Genomic DNA, 27,700 nt, shown 5'->3' with positions numbered 1-27,700 from the left:
CAATAGGTGTCTCAGATAATCATGAACATTCACAAAGCGTACAAATGTTTGTAGTGGTACGTTATATTAATTACAGCTAAGATTTAGTTTCTTTATCATCTATTGTCCTGGCACTTCTACACCTCCACAGTACCATAATAGTTCTGAAAGTAGTCATGATTTCCTACATCCAAATTATTTAGCAGTTGAGGGATTGGGGAGCTCTATTGCTTTGAGATGGGCTGTGCAAAATGTTTTGCATATGGTTATTACTGAGAAAGATCATATGTCAAGAGACATGGTAATCCAGTGGGAGGCATCAGGTGGACAAATAATTTGTATAACAAGGGGAATTCTCCTCACATGGAGAGGAGTTGACAGGTTTACAAGTAGAGAGACCAGAGAACATAAGAGGTGCCAAGTGACATTGTCTGCATTAAATATGGTCGAGGGAGCAAAGTCATGGATGGAACTAAACAGTAGAGTGAGGAATTCACAGAAAAATCTGTTGTACACCATGAGCGGATCAGCTTGGAGCCTGCAAGGAAAAAGTTGGAAATACAGGAGAAATGGGTATGAGTGGCAAAGGTGATGTCTTTTTCAAGACGTTCAAAGGTTTAGCACAGGAAACTAAGGAAAAGGGCTTAAATGGGGGAAGGGGCTTAAAGGACTATTTAACCAATCCTGGGAGTGGAGGGGTAAGATCTCCCAAATGCGGAAGTAGCAGTTAGGTCAAAGGCTGCTTTATCTCCTTGTGTGCTGAGGACCGCATGGTGCCATCCTCAGCCACAGTGGGAGTGTGCTGAGGACGTCACTGTCCATGCTTGCACCAGTGCAGATACTCCCCCCCTTCAGCCACCAATCTAAAGGCCCCTACCAGAGATAGCAGAGGAAGTGTTTCCTCTGCCACTCCAAACCCATCCCTCTGGGGAGTACAGGATGGTGTGCTTTTCACAGATCCCAACAGAATATTTGGGAGCTACTGTGAGTGTAAAAGTGAATTGACTGGTATGTATTGTTTTGTATTTTTTGTTCAGATTTCACAGTTGGCATTAGTGTGATGTATCTAGTTAGAGCTGTTGTGTTTGTAGCTATAGTTCTGCATCTACTTCCAATTGGCTTGTGTTAGAAATGGGGTCTTTGGTTGGCAGCCAGGTTACCCCCTGTCCAAGCAAGGACCCTCACTCTAGTCAGGGCAAAGGAGAAACACGCCTGGTTAACCCCCACTCGCCCCCTTGGTAGCTAGGCAAGAGCAGGCAGGCTTAACTCAGAAGTAATGTGTAAAGTATTTGTACAAACATAAACAGCAAAACAGTGAAACACTACAAAATACCACACCAAATTAGAAAAATAGGCAATATTTATCTAAATCAAACAAGACCAAAATGACAAAAATCCAACATACACAAGTTAAAATATGAATTTTCAAAAGAATAGGTCAGCGATGCGTTGATTCCTCGCAAGTGAAGCCGTGCATCGTTTCTTCTGCGGTCTGGTCGGCGATGCATCATTTTTCTCCCCCGGAAGAGGGCAATACATTGATTTCCGGAGGGGCACCTCCGATCCGAGCGGGTTCAGGATGATTTTGACACCCAGGGGACGGTGTGTGAGAATTCCGGTCGCACGGTGTAAGAAAACCGAGCTGTGTGGGGTTTGCGTGGTTATCAGCAGCTGCAAGCGAGCGTTGCATCGTTTCTCCAGCCGCAATGTAGCGATCTCTCAGCTGCGATGCAGTTGGAACATCGATTTTAGCCGCAAAGTGGGTGGCGCATCGTTTTTCAGCCACATTGCAGGTGGTGTGTCGAACATTTCCCCGCACGGTGTTCTGTGACTGGATTTCAGTTCTGCCAACTTCTCCTCTCAAGGGCCTACGGAATGGATAGTACACCACTTGGCAGAGCAGGACTCTCAGCAGAGAGTCCAGGTGCTGGCAGAGGAAGTCTTTGAAGGCCCTGAGACTTCAAAACAGTAGGCAAGCTTAGTTCAAGCCCTTGAAGATTCTTCACAAGCAGGAATGCACAACAAAGTCCAGTCTTTGTCTTCTTTGAGGCAGAAGCAGCAACTGCAGGCCAACCAAACAAATCACAGTCACAGGCAAAGGGGAAGTACTCTTCTTCCAGCTCTTCAGCTCTTCTCCTTGGCAGAGGTTCGTCTTGATCCCAGAAGTAATCTGAAAATGTGGGGTTTAGGGTCCACAACTTATACCCCTTTCTGCCTTTGAATTTGGCAAACTTCAAAGGAAAGTCTCTGTTGTTCACAAGATCCTGCCTTGCCAAGGCCAGTCTCCAGACTCACACCAGGGGGTTTGGGACTGCATTGTGTTAGGGCAGGCACAGCCCAGTTAGGTGTAAGTGACCACTCCTCCCTCCACTCTAGCTCAGATGGCCCATCAGGATCTGCAGGCTACTCCCCAGCTCCCTTTGTGTCACTGTCTAGAGGGGATTGACAAACAGCCCAACTGTCAGTCAGACCCAGACAGGGAAAACACAAGCAGGCAAAGTTGCAGAATGGTTTAAGCAAAAAATGCCCACTTTCGAAAAGTGGCACTTTCAAACTAACAATCTAAAAACCAACTTTACCAAAAGATATATTTTTAAATTGTGAGTTCAGGGAGACCAAACTCCACATTTCTATCTGTACCCAAAGGGAATATTCACTTAAATATGATTTAAAGGCAGCCCCCACATTAAACTATGAGAGAGATAGGGCGTGCAGCAGTGAAAACTGAATTTGGCAGTATTTCACTGACAGGACATGTAAAACATACCAGTACATGTCCCACCTTAAACATACACTGCACCCTGCCCATGGGGCTACCTAGGGCCTACCTTTGGGCTGCCTTGCATGTAGAAATAAGGAAGGTTTGGGCCTGGCAAGTGGGTACACACTTGCCAGGTCCAATTGGCAGTTTAAAACCACATACACAGACACTGCAGTGGCAGGTCTGAGCCATGTTTACGTGGCTACTCATGTGGGTGGCACAATCAGTGCTTCAGGCCTACTATTTGCATTTGATTTACAGACCCTGGACACTTCTAGAGCACTTTACTAGGGATTGACTAGTAAATCAAATATGCCAATTATGGACAAGCCAATTACACTTACGAATTACACAGGAACACTTGCACTTTAGCACTGGTCAGCAGTGGTAAAGTGCCCAGAATACCAAAAACAGCAAAAACAGAGTCCAGCACACAGTCAAAACATGAGAGGCAAAAAATACAGGGGAGACCACGCCAAGGATGCCAGGTCTAACAGCTTGTGTTTTCTTTTTTGTTAAAAACATTGTGCTAATGGTGTGTGTGGACTGGGGCTTGTCTGGTGGTGTGCGTGAACTGGCACTTAGCTGGTGGTGTGCATGGCTGGTGCTTGGCTGGCGGTGTGTGTGGATTGGCACTTGGCTGATGGTGTTCATGGCCTGGCTCTTGTCTGGTGGTGTGTGTGGACTGATGCTTGACTGGTGGTGTGCGAGAACCGGAGCTTGGCTGGCAGTGTGCATGGACTGGCACTTGGCTGGCGGTGTGTGTGAACTGGCACTCACCTGCTGGTGTGCATAGACTGATACTTGGCTGGTGGTATGCATGAACTGGTACTTGACTGGCAGTGTGCATGGGCTGGCGCCTGGCTGGCGGTGTGCGTTAACTGGTGCTTGACTGGTGGTGTGCATGAACTGGTGCTTGGCTGGCAGTGTGCCTGGACTTGAACATGGTTGGTGGTGTGCCTAGACTGGTGCTTGGCTGGTGGTGTGAGTGGACAGGGTCTTGGCTCACGGTGTGTGTGGACTGGCTCTTGGCTGGCGGTGTGTGTGAGCTGGCATTTGGCTGGCATGTATGAGTAGATACTTGCTGCTGGCCACTACACACATTGCTAGCCAAACGCCAGTCCACACACTCCCTCAGCCGCCAGCCAGGGTGATTGCTGTGTCAGGCATGTGGGCATGTGAAAGTGATGGACCCTTGAATGGCGCTGTCTGTTGAGGGGAGTGCTGTAATGTGCTGGGCCCACAGCTGGTGATGTGAATGTTCTTGTGTGTGCCACGTATGAAAGGTGTGTGAATGGCCTTGAAAAGGCTTTACAGCTCACAAGCTGTGAGTCACTGGTTCAGTTTTGTGACCTTTCAAATGTTAACAGTGTATTTCATTTTAATAAAATTTTACAATTTAAGCCTTTTCTTCACCCTTGTGCCAAATCCAAACGGTATGTCTGTGCACTTGAGGAATAGATGGTTGTGAAGTAATATTTGTCTTTTCTGTCTTTCTCTGCCAGGGTGTAAATTGTCTCTAGGGAAAATCTACCAACTCTAGATATTTTGGTAAACTAGACACCCAGGGGAGCACAGGGTGGTTTACGTTTCGTAGATCCCAACAAGTTTTCTCACCTACAATGCCCTGCAAACCTCAAAATGTGACTAAAAGCACACATTTTCCTTGCATGTATGTCCCAGGCTCTACCAGAATCAGAAGGATATCACAAAAATCCTACCACCAAGCATTTCCCCACTTGGCCCAATAAAAATGCTACGTCACTTGTCTGGCCGGGTCTAGTGCCCGTGACAGGAACCGATCAAAATAACATTAATGGAAGTCCTCGCTAAAGGCCCTCCTTGACCTTTGATTTGTTCTGGTGCAGACACTAGGCCCAGCCACACAAATGAGATATCATTTTTATTGGGAGACTTAGTGAATGCTGGGTGGAAGGAAACAGATCCCAGAACTTCCCATTACAGAAATGTTAGGATTTTTTTTTATAGTCAACGTTTGAGGTTTGCAAGGGATTCTGGGTAACACAACCTGGTAAGAGCTACGCAAGCCAGCCCATCCTGGATACCCGTAGGTGTCTAGTTTTAAAAAATATGCATGCTGGTTAGCTTTCCCTAGGTGCCAGCTGAGCTAGGGTTCAAAATCTAGAGCTACCCACATTGGAAAATGTAGGTCATTTTGGGTGGGAAAATGTGCTGCATCCAGGTTGTGTTTTGTGCCATTTCCTGTTGTGGGCATTAGGTCTAACCACACAAGTGAGGTACCATTTTTATTGGGAGTCTTGAGGGAATGCCTGGTGTAAGGGGGTTTGTGGCTCACCACAGATTCTAAAACTTACCATCACAGAAATGTGAGGAAAATGTGTTTTTCGGTCAAAGTTTGAGGTTTGCAAGGGATTCTAGATGACAAAACATGGTGAGCCATGCAAGTCAGCCCAACGTGGATACACATAGGTGTCTAGTTTTTAAAAAAGTACAAGCTGGCTTTGTTTTCCTAGGTACCAGCTGAGCTAGGGTCCAAAACCTACAGCTACCTACATTGGAAAAAGATTCAGTGGAAAAATGTGCTGCGTTCATGTTGCATTTTGGGCTGTTTCCAGTTGCAGGCACTAGGTCTACCCTTAAAAGTGAGGTACCATTTTTATTGAGATTCTTGTGGGAGCATAACATAGTACAACATTTGTTATTACCTGCTGGATTTTGATGCATTTGTGCCTTTCAAATGTAAGCCGGTGAACAAGAAAAATTGCATTTTGAAAAATACCCTCCAAATTGTACCCTAGCATGGGTACCCACAAATACAGGAAGGTGGAAATAACCCTGCTCCTAAACTCTATATCTTGTGTCCATTGCAGCAGTATATGATTTTTCCTGATACCCATTTTTTACTCTGCCTATTTCACTTTAAGAATTGGTCTATAATCTGCACTCAATGAAAGCCCATTGTACGGTGCGGCTCAATTGTTTGCTCTGGGTATCTTGGGTTCTTGGGGAACCTGCAAACCCTATATATCCCCGCAAACATATGTCTCTAGTAGAAGTAATGGTACATTGCTTTTGTCAATATGCCATCATGACATAAAGTTACAAATGAAAATGTTGTTACAAATGCCTGTTTTCTCCTCATTTTCAATATTTATTTATTTCAACAGTTATTTTCCTTGGGAACCCTTAAGGGATCTATACATATTACCCCATGCTGCATCTTGAATTTTGTCTAGTTTTTCTGGATCACCTATGGCTTTCATACTGGTTTCCACTACAAACTGGAAGTAGGTTGAGAGCACAAAAAATAGTGAAAATAGGCATCCTCCTTGAAAATGCCAAAACTGTGGTACAAAATTTGAGTTTTTTTGCTTCAGCTCTACTTGAAAGCTCTACCTGAAAGCTGAGAAGATGGTGAGTTTAGCACAGTAATCCATCCATGGATGCCATTTTTAGGGAAAAAACAGACACTTTTATCTAGATCACTTCTCTATATTTTTAAAAATAATCTCAGGGCATCATATACGAGGCCCATGGTGCAAGGCAATGTAGAAAGTACCTTGCTGTGCCACTGGGAACGGGCAAAAATGTGCCATATCTACAAGACATGGCAAATTTCTGTCCTCTCCCTCTGTGCTGATGCGCAAATTGCTGACTAGCGCCAATGCAGGCACCCTTGCACCATGTGTGTTGTCGGGATGATTGTTTTTGCGCATAAAAACAGTCAAAAGAGGTGTTTCCTCTTTTAATCTGAGCTGTTGAATGCAGCAGACATAGAAAGAGAAAAAACGGGGAGAAATAAAGATATTTCTCCCCCCATTGCACCATTCTTACGCCATCCCTGAGGTGGTATGGGAATCTGATGCATTCCCAGCCTTGTAAATCTGGGAATGCATCAGATTCCTTTGGGAAACCCCAAGCAACACCCATGGAAAGCCCATTTCATGCAATGTTATGCATACAGAGGGTCCATATTTACAAGGCCATGAAAAGCCATGCAAGGTGGCTTTGCATGGCCTTGCAGGGGCAGCTCCTCCGCAGTGGCAGAGGGGTGCCGCCCCCCAGCTGAGCCAGCAGATGAAAATAAAAACAGTATCTTGCTATTGTTTTATTCTCATTTTTCATCTGCTGGCTGAGCCAGCAAGGATGGGTGGGGCTGGGCCATGGAGAGATGGGAGGGGGGACGAAGGGAGAGTGCACTAAGTGCGCATGTGTGTTTGGCCAGCCATCTGAGGCTAGCCAAACACACATGCACACTTAGACAACAGATGTCAAGGCACTTGTGAGTAAAAGTTCAGTAATCCATGTGTTTATGCCTTGTTGTCTTTTTCAGAGCCATCAAACATAAGGTGGACCACGAGGATTAGCAATAATTCAATTTATTCTTGAACTGAGATATCCATTTTAAGCAAACCACAGCCAACACGTGTTTCGTTCTGTGAGAAAATAATCTCAAAGACTTCCTCAGGGCTCAAGCAATAAATGAGAAAAAAATGTGCGTTTCCATAAGTGCTCATGCACACTTAGGCTTCTCCAACCCGGCTGTGTACACAGTCGGGCTGGAGAAATAGCACAGACCCCAGGCTTGTGTCTGAGCGGCAGTGACTGCCACTCAGACCAATCCTGACGCTGCTTACATGCTATGTTTAGCATGAAATAAGTTCCAGTAATGCTGGGGAGCCTGTGCTGGTGTCCCATTCAATGCTAATACACCACAAGAGCAGGGAGGTGGCAACAGACGACGAACAGGGCGGCACAGTGCGAGGAAGTGATTTTTTTTTAAATGTTTCATTTCCCCTGTCACCTCCTCTTGCTGCCCCCCCTTGACATATGCAACAGCCACCGCTGTGGCCTTATAAGTATGGGCTGACATGGGCACCATTGGAGCGTAAAAAAAATAAGTCTGGTTGCTGAAGGACCCTGCTTTGTCCTACCAAAATTTGTCTTTGGGTTTATTGGAGGTACAGTGGCTGCTTCATACTGTATTTTAGTGTTAGCTGTGTGTTATAAATGGAGTCTCTAGTTCGCAGGAGTATGCACCCAGTCCAAGCAGGGACCACTACTCTAGTCAGGGTAAGTCAGATACACACTAAAATGTAATCTGTGCTCACCCTTAGATAGCATGGTAAAGAGCAGTAAGGCTTATCAAAAGACAAAGGCTCTCATTATGACATTGACGGTAAATCCCACTTACCGCCATGCTGACGTCCGCCAACATACCCACCGCGGATATCTGTACACCATATTATGACACACACACACACCAATCCATCACTATACAGCCACAACTCTGCCACACCAAAGGTCAGTGATAAACTGGCGCTATCAAAACCAACACCGTTACGCCAACAGAACTACGCCCATCACATTATGACCCACGAATCACCACAGCGGACATTCAACCGCGGTAAATCATTGGCGGTACATACTGCCATGCTCAAAATACACACACTCAAACAAAACAACATCACATTGGACAATTCAAACTACACACACCTGACACCCATACACACACCACACTCACACCATTATAAAACACACACCCATAGTACCCACACCACTTACAACTACAATTATTTGCCAACAGAGAGAGACAGCAAGAGCACACACACAACCAGAGTCACATACCACCATCACCTATAGACCACCCATGCACTTCACAACACACACACCCCAACACATCACCCTACACAACCTCACACTACACCCATGGCACCACAATGACACCCCAGATTCTCTGAGGAGGAGCTAAGGGTCACGGTGGAGGAAATCATCCGGGTACAGCCACAGCTATTTGGAGCATTGGTGCAGCAGATATCCATTGCTAGGAAGATGGAGCTATGGTGGAGGATTGTGGACAGGGTCAACGCCGTGGGACAGTACCCAAGAACCAGGGATGACATCAGGAAGAGATGGAACAACCTACGGGGAAAGGTACATTCCATTGCTGCAAGACACCAACGTGCAGTACAGAGGACTGGTGGTGGACCCCCACCTCCTCCCCCACAACTAACAACATGGGAGGTGCAAGTCTTGGCAATCATACATCCTGAGGGCCTGGCAGGAGTAGGAGGAGGACTGGACTCTGGTAAATCAACTCTATACTACTACTACCCCCATACCTGCATGCCATCACATACCCCTACTCCATCCTCACTCCCATCACTCCACCACCTCCCACACACCCCACGATCACAACCCTCCCAACCCAATGCCAAGCCCAGCATGCACCACCAATGCATGGACACCACTCACAGACCTGCATGGACACCTATCACTAAAGCATGCACACTGGAGTATCACCTAGCCCACCACATAACAACTCACACAAGTAAAAGCTGCCAGGTCAATACCAACCATAGAGGGCAACCCACCGATGCACAATATGTCACACACAGAAATAATAGCACTGCATATACATCCCCACAGGTATCCCAGCCAATGTCACCAGAGAAGAGGTGCCAGCAACATCCATTCCCCCCACAGAATAGACCCACAGTGATGACAGCGACTCTGCTCGCCTGGATCTGGATGACCAACCTGGCCCATCAGGGACCTCCGGACAGTCGGTTACCCAGGCACAGTCATACACCACCACAAAGCCTCCTCCCTCAGGAAACACCCCCACAGCACCCAACCAGCATGCCCATACCTCTGTCCCAGGGACACGTCAATCAGCAGTGTGTCCACCACTACAGGGACCAAAGGGCAACCCCCCATACCCAAGACAATCAGGGACCTGGAGTCAGTGGCAGTGGGCACTCCGTTCCGGGGACAGAGGCACAGGACAACAGGGAAGCTGGGAGGACTGCTGTGTACTAGGGTGAGGACAGGCCCAGGGAACCGACTCTCCAGGAGGCACTCACCGCGATCCTGGGAGCATGCCAACATTCTCAGTATACGCTGGGCCAGATCATGGACAAGTTGCAGGAGAACATGCGGCTGCAGGAGGGACAGTACCAGGGGATCAGGGAGGACTTGAAGGCCATTAACACCACCCTAGTCTTCATTGCAGGGGGGGTGGTAGACATGGCCACCATTATGAGGGAGGCAGTGTCACACCAGCGGGCCCCTGCCACTAGCCAAACATCTGAACAGTCTTCCACCTCCACTGCCGCTAGCGGACAGGAGGCCCTGCCACAGGACCAACAGGCCACCAGCACCCCTCACCACACAGAAGAAGAACCACCCCACAAATGTTCCCTGAGATCCAGGCAGAAGCCAGAGGCTATTGCCAAGACCCCCACCAGGAAATAAGACTCTCCTGAATGTCACCCTTGTGTCCCACTCTGTCACCCTGTCCACCTTGAACTGAAATTGCGCCCCTTCCTATGCCCCCTGGACAATGCACCTGCGCTACCAATAGACTGGAATCTACCCTGGACTTTCCTCCATCATCACCCCAGCCTATTGCACTGCAAAGTATGGAGTATGTCAAATGATTTAAGTATGTATTTGTTTAACAAGGTTTAAACATTGCAATTCAACTGTACAGTAATGTATACATAGGAAATACCTGTAGTTGGCTGCAGTGAACACACCAGGAGCGATAATGGGGCACCAACATCTGCAAAAACAATTGCCAAAGGATACAGTGAGTAGGCATAGAAGTGGGAATTCACAGCCTTCCAGTGACAATGTCAAACACAAAACTGTCAATGAAATGTGAAGTTACACGGTCTTACCTGTGTGTCATTGGAAGTATTGACGTGTCACTGCAGTTCTGTTGTCCTCATCCTCATGCTCTGCCTCCTCATCTTCAATGTCCACAGGGTCCACTGCTGCCACACGGCCATCTCCAGCCTCCTCCTCCTGCAGAAAAGGCACATGAAGTCTCAAGGCAAGGTTGTGCAAATGCAGCATGCCACGATTATCTGGCAGACCTTTTTGGGTGAGTAGCACAGGGATCCACTTGTTAGATGGAGGCACCCTAAACCTGGCCTTCAGGAGGCCAAAGGTTTGTTCTATTATCCTTCTTGTTTACCCATGTGCCTCATTGTAACGTTCATCTGCCCTTGTCCTGGCATTCCTCACAGGGGTCAGTAGCCATGAGAGGTTGGGGTAACCAGAGTCACCTGCAAATTTCGAGGGACAACTGTTAGCCACACCCTATGCCATATGGCCCACACCATACCCATACACCAACATATACTGGGTGGGAACCAGGGCTCACCTATTAGCCACACCCTGTACCTCTGGAGTTGGGCCATCACATTTGGGATGCTGCTATTCCTCAGGAGAAAAGCATCATGCACCGACCCTGGACACTTAGCATTGACATGGGAGATGTACTGGTCAGCCAAACACACCATCTGCACATTCATCGAGTGAAAACGTTTATGATTTCTGAAGACCTGGTCATTCTGGCGGGGGGGACACAAATGCGATATGTTTTCCATCAATCGCCCCGATGATGTTGAGGATATGTCCCTTTGGATAGAAGTCAGCCTTCACTGTGGGGAAACAATGTAGCTGCACATGTGTTTAATCAGGGCAGACAACACTCTGGTCAGCACTATTGGGAACATTGTGACACTCTTGCAGCCAAGACCACTGTCAGTTGGAAAGAACCAGTTGCCAAGAAATGGAGCACCGATGGCACTTGCACAAGACGGGGGATCCTAGTTGGGTGACAGATAGCAGACATCAGGTAAGCTCCAATTGGGCACACAGCTCTGTGATTGTGGCCCTGTGAAGTCTGTAGGTGAGTATAATGTGTCTGATCCATTCTTGCCAAGTTCACCAGGGGTCTGTTCATGGAGGGATGTCTCCATCTCCTATTCATCCGCAGCAGTTGCAATCTATGGGGCAAAAGAGTGAGGAGCCGGTCATAATCTTCACATTGTAGCCACTACAGTTCAATGCATGATGTGATTTATTCATGTATTAGTGGCATATGTCTTGAATGTACAATTGTGATCTGTAATGCAGTTAGGATCCATGGTCTACCCCCCTTTTGAAATGGTGTCCGCCTGTCCTGTATGGAGGGACAGGTGGAAGTGAGGTAATTCTGCTGACATTGTGTGCCGTTGCGAGAGGCGGTTGGGAACTGCAGTGCAACTCCTCATTGGTTATAATTAGGGCCCTATGGGTTACAGTGGCCAATGGTGATGTACGCCGGTGGGTACGGTATGCACTGCCGCGGACGTGACCGCCATTTTCTATATGTTCACTCACTTTCTACCTGACCTTCAACAGGAGAGGACCTACACTGCATGTGCTGCTGTGACCTGTGTCTGGAACCTACCATGGCCTGTGTAACTGGGGAAAGGGCCCCTGCCTTCACCTCGGCGGAGATAGAGCGACTGGCGGATGCGATCCTACCCCAGTACGGACTGCTGTATGGACCTCCAGACCAACAGGTGAGTACACTCTGGGCATGATACATGTTGCATGAATACATGGAGTGGTGTGACTGAAGGCCTCATGTAGGGGAGTTGGTGGATGGGCCCTGGCAAGCGTGCAGCATGTATGCTGGGCCATGTCTGTGTGTAAGGGGATGGGAGGGCTATGGTGGGCCATGAGTGTAACAGACAGGACTGTCTAACTAATACCTTTCCCTGTGTATATTTCCTCTGCAGGTCAGTGCCCATCAAAAGAAGGGTATATGGCGTGCCATCGCCAAGGACGTGCGTACCCTGGGGTCTACGGCAGACAGAGCACCCACTGTCGGAAACGGTGGGAGGACCTGAAACGCTGGGCACGGAAGATGGCGAAGGTCCAGCTGGGGATGGCCTCCCAATGAGGAAGCGGTGCCCATCAAACCCTGACACCCCAGATGGCCCGCATACTGGTGGTGGCCTATCCAGAGCTGGATGGGCGCATGGGGGCATAACAGCAGCAACAAGGGGGTGAGTTCAGTGCCCATCATTACTATTTACGTCTGGTTGGGTGGTATCTGGGTGGGGGATGTGTGCCTGTGGGTACCCCTAGGCCAGGGCTGACATTGCAGGGTAGGTCCCATGTTAAGCAGGGTTCTGATGTGATATTCCTCCAACCTATCTAGTATGTATCCCCTACTGGGCAGGGGAGTGTGGGTCCCAGGTACGCCGCAGTGGGTGATATGTGTCCCTCCCCATGCCCTTGTGACTAGCATTGTTACTGATAGTGCCATGCATAGTGCGTAGGTCTGTTCCCTGTATGTGAGGGTCCTGTGTACGCCAACAGTAGTGTTGGTGCAGCTATTAACCAAGTGTATTCTTTGTCCCTCTCTCCCCCTTTCTTGTTTTGGCATCCTGTCCTTATGTGCATTATCATCAACTGGTCGAGGAGCAGAGGCACCGGCAACGGAGGGAGCTGCATCCCACAGGAGGCACAGTCCACCGATAGTGAGGGCACCAGTGGGACAGAGGGCGAGGTGAGCACCACAGCAGAGACTGGAGGGGACAGTTCAGGCACAGATCCCTCCACCGATGGAAGCTCCCTGGTGGTGGTGGACACCTCTGTGCCCACCCTTTCTACAGGCACAGCTCCAACCCCCTGTACCAGCACCGCCCTCCCAGCAGCCCCTCAGCGAGTAGCCCGTGCCCGCTCACCCAGGAGGGTGGGCATCTACTTTGCCCCAGGCACCTCAGGCCCTGCCCCAGTTAGCCCTGCTGCCCTGAGTGAGGAGGCTATTGACCTCCTACGATCCATCTCTGTTGGACAGTCAACCATTGTGAATGCCATCCAGGGGCTGGCAGCCCAAATGCAACAGTCCAATGCATTTCTGAAGGGCATTCACACGAGTTTGGCGGCCCAACAGAGATCAATCCAGGCTCTGGCCTCCTCTCTGATGGCAGCTATTGTCCCTGTTTCCACCCTCCCCCTCCAACTTCCTATGCCCAATCCCATTCCCCTCAAATCCAACCTATCCCAAGCACATAGGAAGATGAGCATGCACACAAGACAACACAGAAGAGTGGCACAGGCAAACACAAGCACCACACTTCATCCCACAGGCACTCACACAAACACCATCCAGATGCAGACATACCAACATCCACTGTGTCCCCCTCCTCCTCGTCCTTCACCTCCCTCCCAGTTGCGTCTACACTCACACCTGCATGCACTGCATCTTCATCCACTACCCCCATCACCAGCACACCTATCAGAACACACACCTCACTGGCAGTCACCACCCCAATATCGGTGCACACGTCCCCTGTGTCCTCTCCCACTGTGTCTGTGCCCCCTCCTCCCAAAGTACACAAACGCAAGCACTCAGACACCCAACAGCCATCCACCTCACAACAGCATCCAGTCCATGCACCTGCACCCAAACACAGCAGACTCCTCCAACAACCACTCCCTCTTCCTCCACTCCCAGACCTTCTCCCGCTTCCTGCCCCAATCTCCCTAAGAAACTTTTCCTCTTCACCATTGGCCTCTTCCTTACCCCTCCCCCCCATCCTCAGCCACTCAGTCCATGTGCCCAGTAGTGTCCACAGCAACTCGTGGTTGGAAGGGATCCCGGCACCAGGCAGCCACAAGGAAAGTGTGTATGCCCCGAGTGCTGCCAGGAAGCTAAAGGTGCCACCCCCAGCTGCTGGCAAGAGGAGCAAGGAGCCGTCCCCAGCTGATGCCAAGAGGAGCAAGGAGCCATCCCCAGCTGCTGCCAAGAGGAGCAAGGAGCCAACCCCTGCTGCTGCCAAGAGGAACAAGGAGCCATCCCCAGCTGCTGCCAGGAAGGGCAAGGGCCCTGCACCCACAGGCAGAAAGGATAAGGGGCCTGATGCTGGGACTCAGTCAGAGCCCCCACCATCAACCATGGTGGTGCAGCCGTCCAAGGCTGCAGGGGATGGGCAGGAGCGTCCTCCCACAACCACCACCAGCAGCAGCAGCACCACCACCATCAGTGGGCAGCTGTCCGAGGCTGCAGGGGATGGGCAGGAGTTTCCCCCCACAACCACCAGCAGCAGCACCAACCACCATCAGTGGGCAGCCGTCCAAGGCTGCAGGGGATGGGCATGAGCTTCCCCCACCATCCGAGGCTGCAGGGGATGGGCAGGAGCTCCCCCCCACAACCACCACCAGCAGCAGCACCACCACCACCAGCAGTGGGCAGCCATCCGAGGCTGCAGGGGATGGGCAGGAGCTTCCCCCCACAACCACCACCAGCAGCAGCACCACCACCACCAGCAGTGGGCAGCCGTCCGAGTCTTGAGGGGATGGGCAGGAGCTTCACCCCACAACCACCACCAGCAGCAGCAGCACCAATGGGCAGCTGCCCGAGACTGCAGGGGATGGGCAGGAGCTTCCCCCCACAACCAGCGGCAAACTCACCATCACCAACACTGAGCAGCCGTCACCACCGGCAGACAGTGTGTAGTCCTGCATTCATGGGCTGTTGTGCAGGCTGCCCCTGCAATCCTGTGGAATTGACACCCACCTGAGAGACTGTGACTTTGCACTCCCCAAGACCTGCATCACTGGGCACAATGACCCCCTCCAGAACCAGTGGAGAAGCCATCCACTCACCCCATACTCCCCAGGATCAGAAGCACAGGGCATGTTGCCCCCTCCTGGACCAGTGGTGTTGTTCCATCTGCCGCCTTAGGTGCCCCCCGTTCCCTGTCCCCCTGAGGTGCCTGCCTATTTTTGAACTGATGCCCCTGCAGTGTTCTCTTCATGTTGGTGCAGAAGAAAAGTGCCCCCTCCAGAACCAGTGGAGAAGCCATCCTCTCATCCCATCCTCTCCAGGATGAAGAGCACAGGGCACAATGCCCCATCCAGAACCAGTGGGTAAGACACCTACCTACCCCAGCCTCCCCAGGACCAAGCACAGGGCATGTTGCCCCCTCCAGAGCCAGTGGGCAAGGCACTGACTTGAAAGACTGTGGACTTGCACTCCCCAGGACAGCGCACAGGGTATGTTGCTCCCTCCAGATCCAGTGGGCAAGTCACCCACTTGAGAGACTGTGGCCTTGCACTCCCCAGGACAGCGCACAGGGCATGTTGCCCCCTCCAGGACCAGTGGTGTTGTTCCATCTGCCAGCTGAGGTGCCCCCGTTCCCCGTCCCCCTGAGATGCCTGCCTATTTTCGAACTGATGCCCCTGCAGTTTTCTCTCCATGTTGGTGCAGGAGACAAGTGGGGACTTGGACTTTGTGATGTGGCCCTGTGGCCTACGAACATTGAGGACTGGGAATTATCCCTTGATCTGCAAATATGTATATACTTTTAGATTGGATGCATGTATTACTACTTTATTTATCTTATTACACTCACTTTTCTCTATTTGTGTTGTCCTTGAATTATTCCTGAGGGGTATGGTGTGTTTATGTTATGTTACTGCATCTGCTTGTGTGTATGGTGTTGGGGGTGGGGGTGTTTGCATGTTGTGTGTGTGTGTTTTTTTCTCTTTTTCCTCCCCACTTCCCCTGTGTGCTAGGTGGCTGTACTCACCGTGATCGTCTTTGCCGTCGTTGGTGTTTGTGGTGGAGCAGGACGTATAACAGCATTGGGAATACATGCAGTTCAGGCTCCATGGTGGCGTGGTTCTTCCCTGAGTCTCCAAAGGTGAGTCGTTTCCCTTCTGTGCAGTGTTTCAGCCAGGCTTTTAATGTTGTTGGTACCACCCTGGAAAAGGTGGTGGATTGGGTTGTCTTAATACAGTGGGCGTAACATTGACTTCCGCCTGGCTGTAGGCGGCTACCGACGTGGTGCCTGTCGATTTTGACCTGGTGGTCGGTGTGTTAAAGTGGCTGTCTGTCTGAGCTCTTTTCGCCATGGTCATAATTTGGTGGTATATACCGCCAGCCTGTTGGCGGTATTACCGCCACTTTATCACGGACCGCCAGGGTTGTAATGAGTGCCACAATGTTTAAAGTATTTGTAACACAAACACACACAGCAACACAATGAAAACAGCACAAAAAAGACTACATACAGGTTTAGAAAAATAGACAATGATTTTATAAATAAACCAAGACCAAAAACGACAAAAATCCAATAAGTGGCAGTCGAGTTATGAATTTTTAAGGAATAGAAGGAGTATTGGCGCCTAGAAGCAAATTGCACTTTAGGGGTTACTTGAGGTCGCACTGGACAGAGACAAAGTCAAGAGTTCAGGCTGCCCACGATGGAGCGCAGGGAAGGCTACAGGACCCACGAACAGTCCGCTAACTAAAGTACCTTAATCCGAGTTAAAGTGACAAGATCCATCAATTGTTCTCCAGTTCAGTTGTAGGTCCAGATGTGTCTGATTTGGTGGGGTCAGAGACCCAGTACTTATACCCAGATGTGCATTTGAAACGGGAGTAACTTCAAAGAAGGGTCCTTGAAGTGCACAAGAGCCATCAGAATGCAGATGAATGCAGGGGAGCACTCAGGCAGACCTAACCATCTTGTGTTTGCGGCTGTCTAGAGGGAAAGCACAAAGTGCAGCTGTCACCCACCCAAGACGTGTATTGGAGACAGGCTGCAGGCACACAGAGCTGTAAGAGCAGAGAAATGCCCACTTTCTAAAAGTGGCATTTCTAAAATAGTAATGTTAAATTAGACCTTTCTAGTAAAGAGGATTTATCATGACCATTCTAAAGATATGGAACATGACCCAGCTACTACTTTCTAATCAGGAATTACAGCTTAACTGAGTATTAAGGAACTCCCAATGTTTACCTATGAGATGAGTAGGTGCTTTTCACTACCAGGACATGCAAAACTTAAAAGTACATGTCCTTACTTTTACTTACACAGCACCCTGCTCTATAGGCTACCAAGGGCCTACTTTAGGGGTGACTTATGTGTAAGAAAAGTGGATTTTAAGGCTTAGCAAGAGGTTTTAAATGCCAAGTCGAGACAGAAGTAAAAGTACACACACAGGCTTGGCAGCGGCAGACCTGAGACATGTTTAAAGGGTGACTTAAGTGGGTGTCACAATCAGTGATGCCGGCCCACTAGTAGCATTTAATATTTGCAGGCCCTGGGTAGGCCAATTTACAGGGGGCTTACAAGTAAGTTAAATATGCCAATTGTGTATACACCAATGTAATCATGTTTATGAGGGAGAAACACGTGCATTTTAGCACTCGTCAGCAGTGCTAAAGTCCTCAGAGTCCTTAGGCCAATAAAAAGAATCAGCAAAAATATGAGGCAGGCAAAATGTTTGGGAAAGACCACCCTGAGGCTGACAGGTTTACCAATGTGGAGGACACTAGGATAAACTTAGTACACTCCTGACGCACACACCCTAGACCTCAAAGCCCACGTTTACAGTGGCTGAAGATTTTTGCTATCTTGAAAATTCCCCAAAGTCTCCCCTAGGACCTTTTACTCCAAGACATGCTCAAAAGTCATTTTCACACAATATTTCTTACCAGGCATACATCTGGCACCTCCAGGCACCCACTTCAGAACACTACTGGAACTAAAGAAGAACAGAAGAGTACTGGGCTTGCAGTCTGTAACGTGGGGGAGTCCTGAAGGACCGAGCCTGCTCCCTCTTGTATCCAGGACAAAGAAATTGACTCAATGGTCATAAGGCTCATCTCCTGTTCAAGTTGCATGGATACAATAAGCTACAAGAAGTCTTTCCTGCAACTGTCCAGCTGACCAATGGCAACTACAGCTTTCCTTGGCCTTTCTGTTGCTTTCCACTGGAGTTTCTAAAGGCCTCCTCTGGGGGCTTTAGAAGTTAACTCTAGCAGTGGATTGTAACTTAAAGGACTATGTCATGAGGCTAAATCTTTGACCAGGGCAAATATGTTTGGTGAATCTGACCTGCATTCTATCGTACTCAGCCTCAAATTGCGTGTACCACACCCAGTGATTATCATTGGTGCTTTATTCCTACTGGTACTACTTAAACATTTAAATAATCTTGTTTGTGGTTCTCATTTTAGACTTTTGTCATTTGATGTGTAATTTTAGTTACTAACTTTTATTTTATTTTTCTAATTTGGCTTGGGGTTTGTATTGTTTTCCAATTTGACTTTATCACTCTTTTATGCATTGTTCTAAGTTAAGCCTGTCTGGTCTGTGCCATAGCTACCAGTGTGTTGAGCTCAGTTTAGTTTAGTGACCACAACGGATCACCCTGACAAGGGTTCTGAATATTCTTTGAGGCGGGTAGTCATCTACCCCAAATATTAATCTACTTTCTTACAGTGTCCATGAAGTGGGCTACCTGGGTAGTGTTTGATGTTGTGTCTCAGAGCCAGAGTTTTGCTCTGATTGTGTGCATATTTTATAGCTGTACCTGTGCATGAACTGGAAAGGAAAAAGAGTGATAGATAGGCTGTGAATGAATGGTATATGGATGAATAGAAATTATGTGAGTGGGAAATACTTTGGTGTCGCATGAGTATGGTCAAGAATATTCAAACCATCTGGCAAGAAGCATATAGCTGCATATATACTTGGGTTTAGGAGAGAATAGAATCTTTATAATACGTATGGTAGCACATGCAAATACATTTACCTTAGCAGTGGCCTTTAAGATACAGGGTAACCACATTGAGAAAGTGCATGTAGGAGAAAAGTGCTGGTTCTATCTTGCATTAAGATTTGTACATGCTCTGGAGTTCAACAGTTCCAGCACAGACGAAATTCATTGGAATAGCCATGATAGACTTAACAATGATATATTCTCAGATGTGTCTACACTGTAGGGGAATTGTTACTCCATAAGAATGGCCATCATGCAACCAGCAATGGTCCATACGTTGAGAAGTTCACCCATGGGGTGCATAAGAATAGCATTTATACAACCAAATATTATATAAATCATCCCAGAAACTGCCAATGGGCAACTCGTAGAAATGGGTATTACGAAAGCAGCCATTACCTATATATGACCTGAGGAGTCCACCCGTTGATAGCAGGGGGCAACCTATAGGAGAAAAGGGAATTTCTTTTCCTTACAGCAATCATATATATTATTGTCCACAATGGCCAGCATGGGGCAACCCCTGGGAGTTGTCATCATGCATTCAGCCACCGTATTGCACTGTAGGATCCTGCCACTGACGAGGTTGCAAAGAGTTGTAATGTGCATCAGGATTTTGGATGCCATTTCAGAGTGCCTGGTTGAAAAGGGGTTATTTTTACTTTGGCATAACCTAAGAAGTCTTTGACTAAATTCAGTGCTTTGCTGCCTTGTGGCTAGGTTTACACTACAGAAATACCATATACATATATACCGATACTGAGTGGGGTGCATGAGGTTTGGATACTTAATATGTTGGGGGAACTTTGCTATAAATAAGCATGCAAAGAGTGTAAGGGATGGAGAAATCATAATTGAACTAGATTATTTGGACCCACCGGGATATATACTATGTGAAGTTAACTCAGGAGCAAACAGAGACCCTATCTGACTGTAACCAGGAGCAATAACTGGAGTACATTATGAAACCAGATCAAGTGCCAAAGAGGACCAGACTCACTGGAACCACTATTGTAATTATTGAGTCTATATGAAGTCCACACAGGAGCCGCAGAGGCTCAACTCCACTGAAGGCACTGCTAAGCAACAGGGAGTACTATAAGGAGTCCACTTAGGAGAAATAAGTTACCAACCTCACTGGAAGCATTTATAGTAAGCAAGGAGAATTATATGCGGTTCACCTAGGAGCAAGAGAAGACAGCAACCTGGAAGCATTGCTAATATGCCCAGTGCCCTAGAGGCGCAGCAAGTATACCCAAAGCCCTAGAGGACCAGCTAATCTGTCTCCAGCGTATACAACAATAGAGTCCACATCAGAGATTTAAAGGTGTCCAGTGCATTCAGGCAGACACTACAGTATAGTAATCTTTTAGGTCAACCATTGAAGGAGGTCTTGCAGCCCACAAAAGTAGGAGATAGCAGGGAACAGGAAGTTGTGAGTGTCCATTGGTGTTTCTGTGCAAAAAATATGTTCAAAGGTAAGATAATTAGTAGGAGCAGCAGAGGGATAGAGTCAGGAAAACGATGTGAAGGGGATGATGGAGTAAGGGAACTGAGGCCATTTCTCTAGTCCAAAACAGGTACAAGGCCTTAACTCCCAACTGACATGTGGATGCCTTTGGAGGAAAGTTTTAGTAGAGTGGGGGACATTGAGTTGCCAGCCAGAGAGAGTGACAGAGGCAAAAGGGGTCCGGGTGAGAGAAAGGAGTAGAAAAAGTCACACTCTATAGTTTATTCCTTCTATACTTTGTTGTTGTAGACAATCCATGACTAAAAGTTACAAAAGTAATGCTAGAGTTTCAACTCCCTCATAAGAAGCCTTGGTTTCCTACTACTGAATGCAAAACTCCTAGAAGAGTATGATATTTTTGCAAATGACTGGCAGATTTTAGTGCATGTCCTGTTCACTTAGAGAAGGGTTTACTAAAGTTGCTCCATTCTTGTTTTTGGCTTACTTTTAAAGCCAATAGCTTACCAACCTTTTCACTATACTCGTAACATTCCTGTCGGTGTGTCAGAAACTTTGCCGCCACCGCTGTTTCCATATAAGTTTTCATGATTTCAGCTTTTGCCACTGCAATCTTGTTTAGAATTCCCAACAGTGTAGAAACATTTCTTGCCGCCTCCCCTATTTACAGTTCAAGTGAAGCAAGCTCTGCTTGCGCTGCCTCCAACGATTTAGAGCACGCCCGCTCCTTCCTTAAACCTAATCTAACAGTCTCTCCTCTAATTGCTTCTTTAAGTGTATCCGATACTATATGGCTAGGGGCCGTGCCCCGATTTACCTCCATAGATTCTGGAATCTAGTCCCTCATATGTTGAACATATGCTTGATCACCTAGCAGCCCTCTATGAAATGACCAGGTCCTAACCTCAGGCCCATCAGTCCCCAATCGAACTTCCATAACCAACTGGTTATGGTCGGACATTATTCTTGGATGCTGCTCAATCCATAAACCATGCCGCAAAGTGTCAGACACAAAAAAATTGTCTAACCTCACTGACTTCTTATGCAGGAAGGAAAAAACATATATCCTGGGTCTGAAGGTCTACATTTCTGCCAGACATCAATCATTCCATGATTCAGTACTAATGTCTGTAAAGCCCAAAAAACTTTAGGCTTCCTCCCCTGGTACTTTGTTTGATCTTGAATAGGGTGACCATTATCTAAGTGTATATTTAAGTCGCCACATACAATTGCCAGAGCTGTCCAGGTCGCAAGCTCAACATTAACAACGTCCAACACCTCCGAATCATCTACATTAGATCCGCTAAACTGAGCAAATTGTAAATTTTGACCGCACAATTAAGCACTTCAAAAACACCCATCGGCCAAATTTATCTGTGAGTTTTTTTAATACCTTCAGTGAACTGATGCATGTAATTATAGCTACCCTTTTAGTAGTTGTACCCTGACTAGTATATCTCAACAGTCACCAACCAGAAAATTCCAACAAATGCTTCTGTGAGCCTGCAATGTGTGTCTCCTGTACGCAAACTATGACGGCCTTGAAAGATTTTAACCCTTCCCTTTCCAACCGCTGCTTTTTGTCGTCATTGAACCCACAAATATTCACCGTTGCAATACGCAATTTGTTTTTCTGACCCATGTCCTAGTCTGGAGACATCCCGTTAACTGGGTCCCCAAAATACCCATCCACACTCTGCATTTGCCTGAAATCCACTATTTTCGACCAAAACCCAACTGTGTGCACCCCAACAACCGCCCCCACAATAGCTTGGCCATATGCCAATGCCCCATCCCACAGTCCAACCCTAACACACCCCCCATCCTGCTAAGTGAGACCACCAGACCACTAGGTCCATGAGATGGAAGTCGTCCCTTACCCACCACCCATCTCGCTGCCTGCCTGCCCTTAAAATTATAGTCCCCCTAGATGCTGATACGATCAATCATATGCCAGTTGTAAACCTCAACCGTCCCCTAAACTAATGATATATTTTCCCCTGGTTCCATACTTCCATTATTCAATTTAGCCCTTCACTGGTGCTCCTGCCCTTCAGTTATGCCAAATATTACCTGGCCTTAATTTCTGAGGTAAAGATACACACTGCACCCTTATATATAGTCTTTAAGCGAGCAGGACTCAGAAGATATGCCTCTGCCCCTTTCTCCGGGAATGGATCAATCAATTGTCTCAGTGGCCAACATATCTCCACTGTGGCATGCGCAAAATCTGAACAGGAAAAAAAATATGCCCCATCCAAATTTATCATTGAGTCAGGGCAGTCCTTTTCAAACAATGCTTGCCGGAGCAAATAGTTGCCAAAGTAGATAATGATGGCCCTGGGATGTCTCTGGCTGTCAGAAGTTTCTTCCTCCTATTTCTTCCTAAAAAGTGGGAACCGATGTGCTCTCTGTATCTCCACATCTCAGTTCCAGCCTGCTAGGTCTGGAAAAGCTCTTTTGAATAATGAGACTATCAACGCCCTCATGTCTTGCACTTCCATCCCTTCCTTAATGCCCAAAATCCGGAGATTGTTGTGGCGTTGGCAATTTTCTTTATCTTCCAACTTCCATTGAATATCTGAAATCTGTGATTCCTGCATGGCTGATTGTTTAACTGCAGCAGTAACTGCTGCTTCCAGTACATCAGTCCTAGTCTCCATTGTAGTTATGTGTGCCCCTATTTTGAGACAGGATTTTGCAACCTTCTTAATTGATCTCTGTAGTTTGCAATCTTGGCTTTCCTGTTGTCTCTTTGTGCTTGCTTGTGATGCTGCACCATTGTGCGGTAAATGAGCTAAAGGGAGGGAGATTGTAAATGCTCTTGGGGGCCAGCCGTTGGGCTTACACAGAGGTTATCAATGTTGTCAATGCTCGGGTATATATGTTGAGTTGCTGGGTAATCCCATAGCATTTCCCTTGTCCTTTTATCCAGTTTATTTTCCATGTTGCCCCCCCTCTGTTTATTTGCATCCCTGAGCTGTGAATGTCTCAGCTTCTTCCTGCAGGTTTGCTTACTCGAGCCCCATGTACTGAGGTATCATCATCTGATTCTTTCGATTGGTCAGATAGTGAGAATAAATTCTCTACTATCTCCGCCTGCCCCGTCTCCCCAACTCTCATCAATTTTACTCCCAGAGATAACATCCTTGGGTCTCCTAGAGTACCCTGCACATCGCTATTATCACCCTCCTGACTAGCAGTGAGTGAGGTTTTCTTAACAGCCAGAGTTGCCTTTTGGCCCTCTTTTACGGCCTCATGCAGCGGGTCCTGTTGGATTAAATGACTCGATACAACTTCCCCCCTCAGAGCTACCCCCTCAGCTACCACAACCTGTGGAATATCGACTGGTTGACTAACCTGCAGGGGCTCAGAGTTACTGAACCTAAGTTCAACCAAATCGTCAAGTAACAAGGTTGTACCTGTTCCTTCCTGATTTTGTGTAGTCCCAGCTGCGCTCGTAATCCTGTCCTGTGTAATCCTGTCATGCGCTAAATTTTGGGCATTTTGCGCTCCCTCGTTTCCAGGCAGTTGGCGAGTCAAGCACCTTGTCCGCTGGAGCTGTTTAAACATTTCAGGTATCTGTGGCCCAACATCCTCCACTGCCTCTTCTTTACTGCCGACGTCCTGCAGAGATCCCCGTACCTGTAGAGGTTCTTTTTCCACAAGCAAACACAACTGCTCTGCCCCCTCGTCTGATGCTCGCTGATTCAGTTAATTTGGGAGAAGGGGGGTTGTTTCCGATCCCTCACATCCCTGCCGGTGGCCCTGTCATGCTTTCCCCGTGAATTTCGAGGGGCCTTTATCAGTTTTGCCATTTTTGGGGCCATAGCAAACCAGCCAAATACTACCGCTGATACTGTGCAGCCGCTTGTTCCACCAAACTACTCCTACAGGTACATGCCGCGAGTCTGTGCGCAACCAGGGCAGCGGGCTGAGTGACAGCGTAGGTCCGAATCGGGCGTTCACTCGACCACCATCTTGTGCCAAGTTGCCCCATTCTTAGGGCGGTTTTAAGACTGTCTTAGGCCAGGGAAGATGACCCTCATTTATGAAATGTTTTTCCTTGGATTAAAAGCAATGATATGCGTGTTGGTTGGCTCGGCTTTGGGCAGTCCCTTTGCCTCATGGTCAGGTTTCCGGTATCAATAAAGCTTTATGACTGTTTTAAGTCATGCGAAAACCTTTGCAAAAGAGATCATTATTGTTTGTCACTCTTTTCTTTGTGGTCTTTTATGTACAAACCCTGGAATTGCCAATTCAAAAAGTTTACATTTAGATTCCCCCCTAACAAAACTCCTCACGATGACTCAATGCTTCTACAAAACGTGGAGCTTTATAAAGAAACGTAATTCTGTTAAATATATGTCTTTACAGTATCCATAGTCAAATGACTTACTAGGAAGGAAGGGAATGAGTTCAAACTCAGTTTCAAGCAATTCTGTCATTCTTAGGGGTCAAATGTTTTGATCAAGGTTTTTATACGCCAAACGGTGTTTTGAAGAGATTCTTAAAATAAACGCAAACCATGCTTAGAATAAGCTAATTATATTCCCTCTAATACTGAAGGTGTTCAGTCATAATGCAACGTGTGCCAGTTCCAAGTGTGATTGCGCCGAAGCCAGCTATAGTCTTTAAAGAGGTTTTAGCTTTCAAGCTAGCAGAACCTTAGCAAGGAAGAGGTTAAAATCTCAGACCTCATAAAGACATCTGGCAGAGGCTGTGGGTGTTGGCTGTGGCAGATCCCAGGTCCGTACCAGTCTCTACAAGGGAGCTGTCACACGTCTGATTTATCGTTGCTTAATGTCACGAGATATGGTATGTTGAAACTGTGGCTAGAACGCGAAATACCCAAAACATGAAGATTATGATTTAATGTCTGGGGAGGATCATTTTTGTCCTCTTGTAAACTTGGATAAGGTGAGACAGCACCATGTGTTAAAAAATATGCAACAGGGTGAAGCATCCAAATGCTACAGATTTCTCTGCTTTGAACGTGAAGATGAAATGCACACTTTTGTAAAGATGTATTTAATGAAAAAGCACAGTAAGAGTCTAAAACGACTGTGTTTTTGAATTACTATGGCTCCATAACATTAGATAGATTTATGTGTGTGTGTGTGTGTATATACACACACACGGATAGATAGATAGATAGATAGATAGATAGATAGATAGATAGATAGATAGATAGATAGATAGATAGATAGGTAGGTAGGTAGATAGATAGATAGATAGATAGATAGATAGATAGATAGATAGATAGATAGATAGATAGATAGATAGATAGATAGATAGATAGATCCTAATTAAAACACTTGAGGCAATTTTCAAAATGCTGATACAAAAAATGAGGGTCACGATTTTCCCCTGCACTTGCTTGCCTTGCATTGCTCCCACTTCCCACTGAAGGTACTGTGCACTCTGAGAACTGCCTACCTTACCTTTAAAGCCTAGAACCACCAAAGCCAACCAAACCCCAAAATACTTTGGCTTGAAATGTTCCTTTCCTGTCGGCTATCTCTCACTTCACAGCCAAGACCAAAGGCCCCTCTCCACTTCTCATCCACAATAGGCAGATCCTTTTTGGGCAATGATTGGAACACCCTCCTTCTCCACATTAAAATCGTCCTCTTTTCAAAGCTTCAAATCCTTCCTCAGTGCCTTACTGCTAGAGGAGCACTTGGTCTTTCTAAATCACACCTTCTAACTGAACCCTATGTACTTCGAAGTAATTACTACTCTATGTATACTTACTTTCATCCCTTGGCGATACATGACATCTTTAACACCCCGCCCCTACCCCACAAACTCCTAGGTTTTCTGATGTCCCATGCTCGTTGCTTACCTCTCCCTAATAACTTCAGAGTCCTCCATTCCTTATATGACCCTACTTGTACGGCAAGTGGTTCCTCATACACATTGCTGCATTATTCTGTTTCCACATTAATTCCTGCGTTTTTGTACTCGTATTCTAATTAGTTGCAATCCAGTCTACTGCTCACAGGCATCTATTTGTATGGCCAATGGTGCGTTATTCTGTATCTACGTGTACTACTGGTATGTAGTTGTCTAATGGTCTATAGATTTCCTCTGATGTTACACTTGTTCTCTGCTTACTGGGAATCTAGAATGTATCTCCAAGGTTCTACTCCCCTATATTTTTGATCGTCTTACATTGCTATCCCCTTGTAATCACTGAAATTCTGAAACTGCTAAGTATTATCTGCTCTGCCATGAATATCAAGACAGAGCAGATAATTAAAGCACCATTACCTATTTGTATGCTTTTGTACTGTAATCCTCTGTAATTCTCAAATACTGCACTGTAAACAATGTAATGCACCATTTATACTACTTTATGTACCTTTATATTGAAAATCTTTGTAAATCCTTACCAAATTTTGAAATGTTGAACTTCAAACATTATTTGTTTGTTTTCACACACCCGTTGTGAACAGGTCTCTGAATCTCTTTTGAGTGAAGTGGTAGGTACCATAGTTTTTCTGTCCATCCCACCTGGAAGGTTGAAAGGCAGACAGCACATCTGAGGCTGTGACCTGCAAGTTACACTGGGATCTCAGCAGAGAGAGTTTATCTTCATGGGTTGAGTCGTCACCATTAGTTTTGCTATTTCTCAAGAAGTGAAGTATAAAAAAAACCTCGAGGGTTCCCTGTGTGATAGCTGCTTTTAATCACGACCCCAAAAAACTTTATCTCCTCAATTTGGTATTGCGGGGGATTAGCCGATTATCATACTTGTTTTATTTATAGTCAGTTGCGTAAATTTTATTGCACCGCAACATTCCCAAAACCGAATTCCTAGCCATCTGGATCTTTTAATCAAAGTGGGCATTCGAAAACGACCAGAGAGAAAAAAATAAATATGTGACCAGCTCCGTATTTGAAAATAGATAAATAGAATGAGGAAAATATGTTTCATGTCTGATGTATTGGGAAGATGTGCATGAAAATAACTATTAGATAAAGGGGTACTCCCAAATTCAATCACGCTATCGGCAAAAGTATACAATGCACACGCTTCAAGGAGGGTGCTTTATTGCCAAAACCTCCTTCCAGGAAAAGAAAAACAAACATTTAAGCAAAAGGAATAAATAAATAAAAAATAATGATTTGTGGAA

This window comes from Pleurodeles waltl, chromosome 3_1 (assembly GCF_031143425.1).
Source record: "Pleurodeles waltl isolate 20211129_DDA chromosome 3_1, aPleWal1.hap1.20221129, whole genome shotgun sequence".
NCBI classification, from domain to species: Eukaryota; Metazoa; Chordata; class Amphibia; order Caudata; family Salamandridae; genus Pleurodeles; species Pleurodeles waltl.
Note: the sequence above shows the minus strand (reverse complement) of the source record.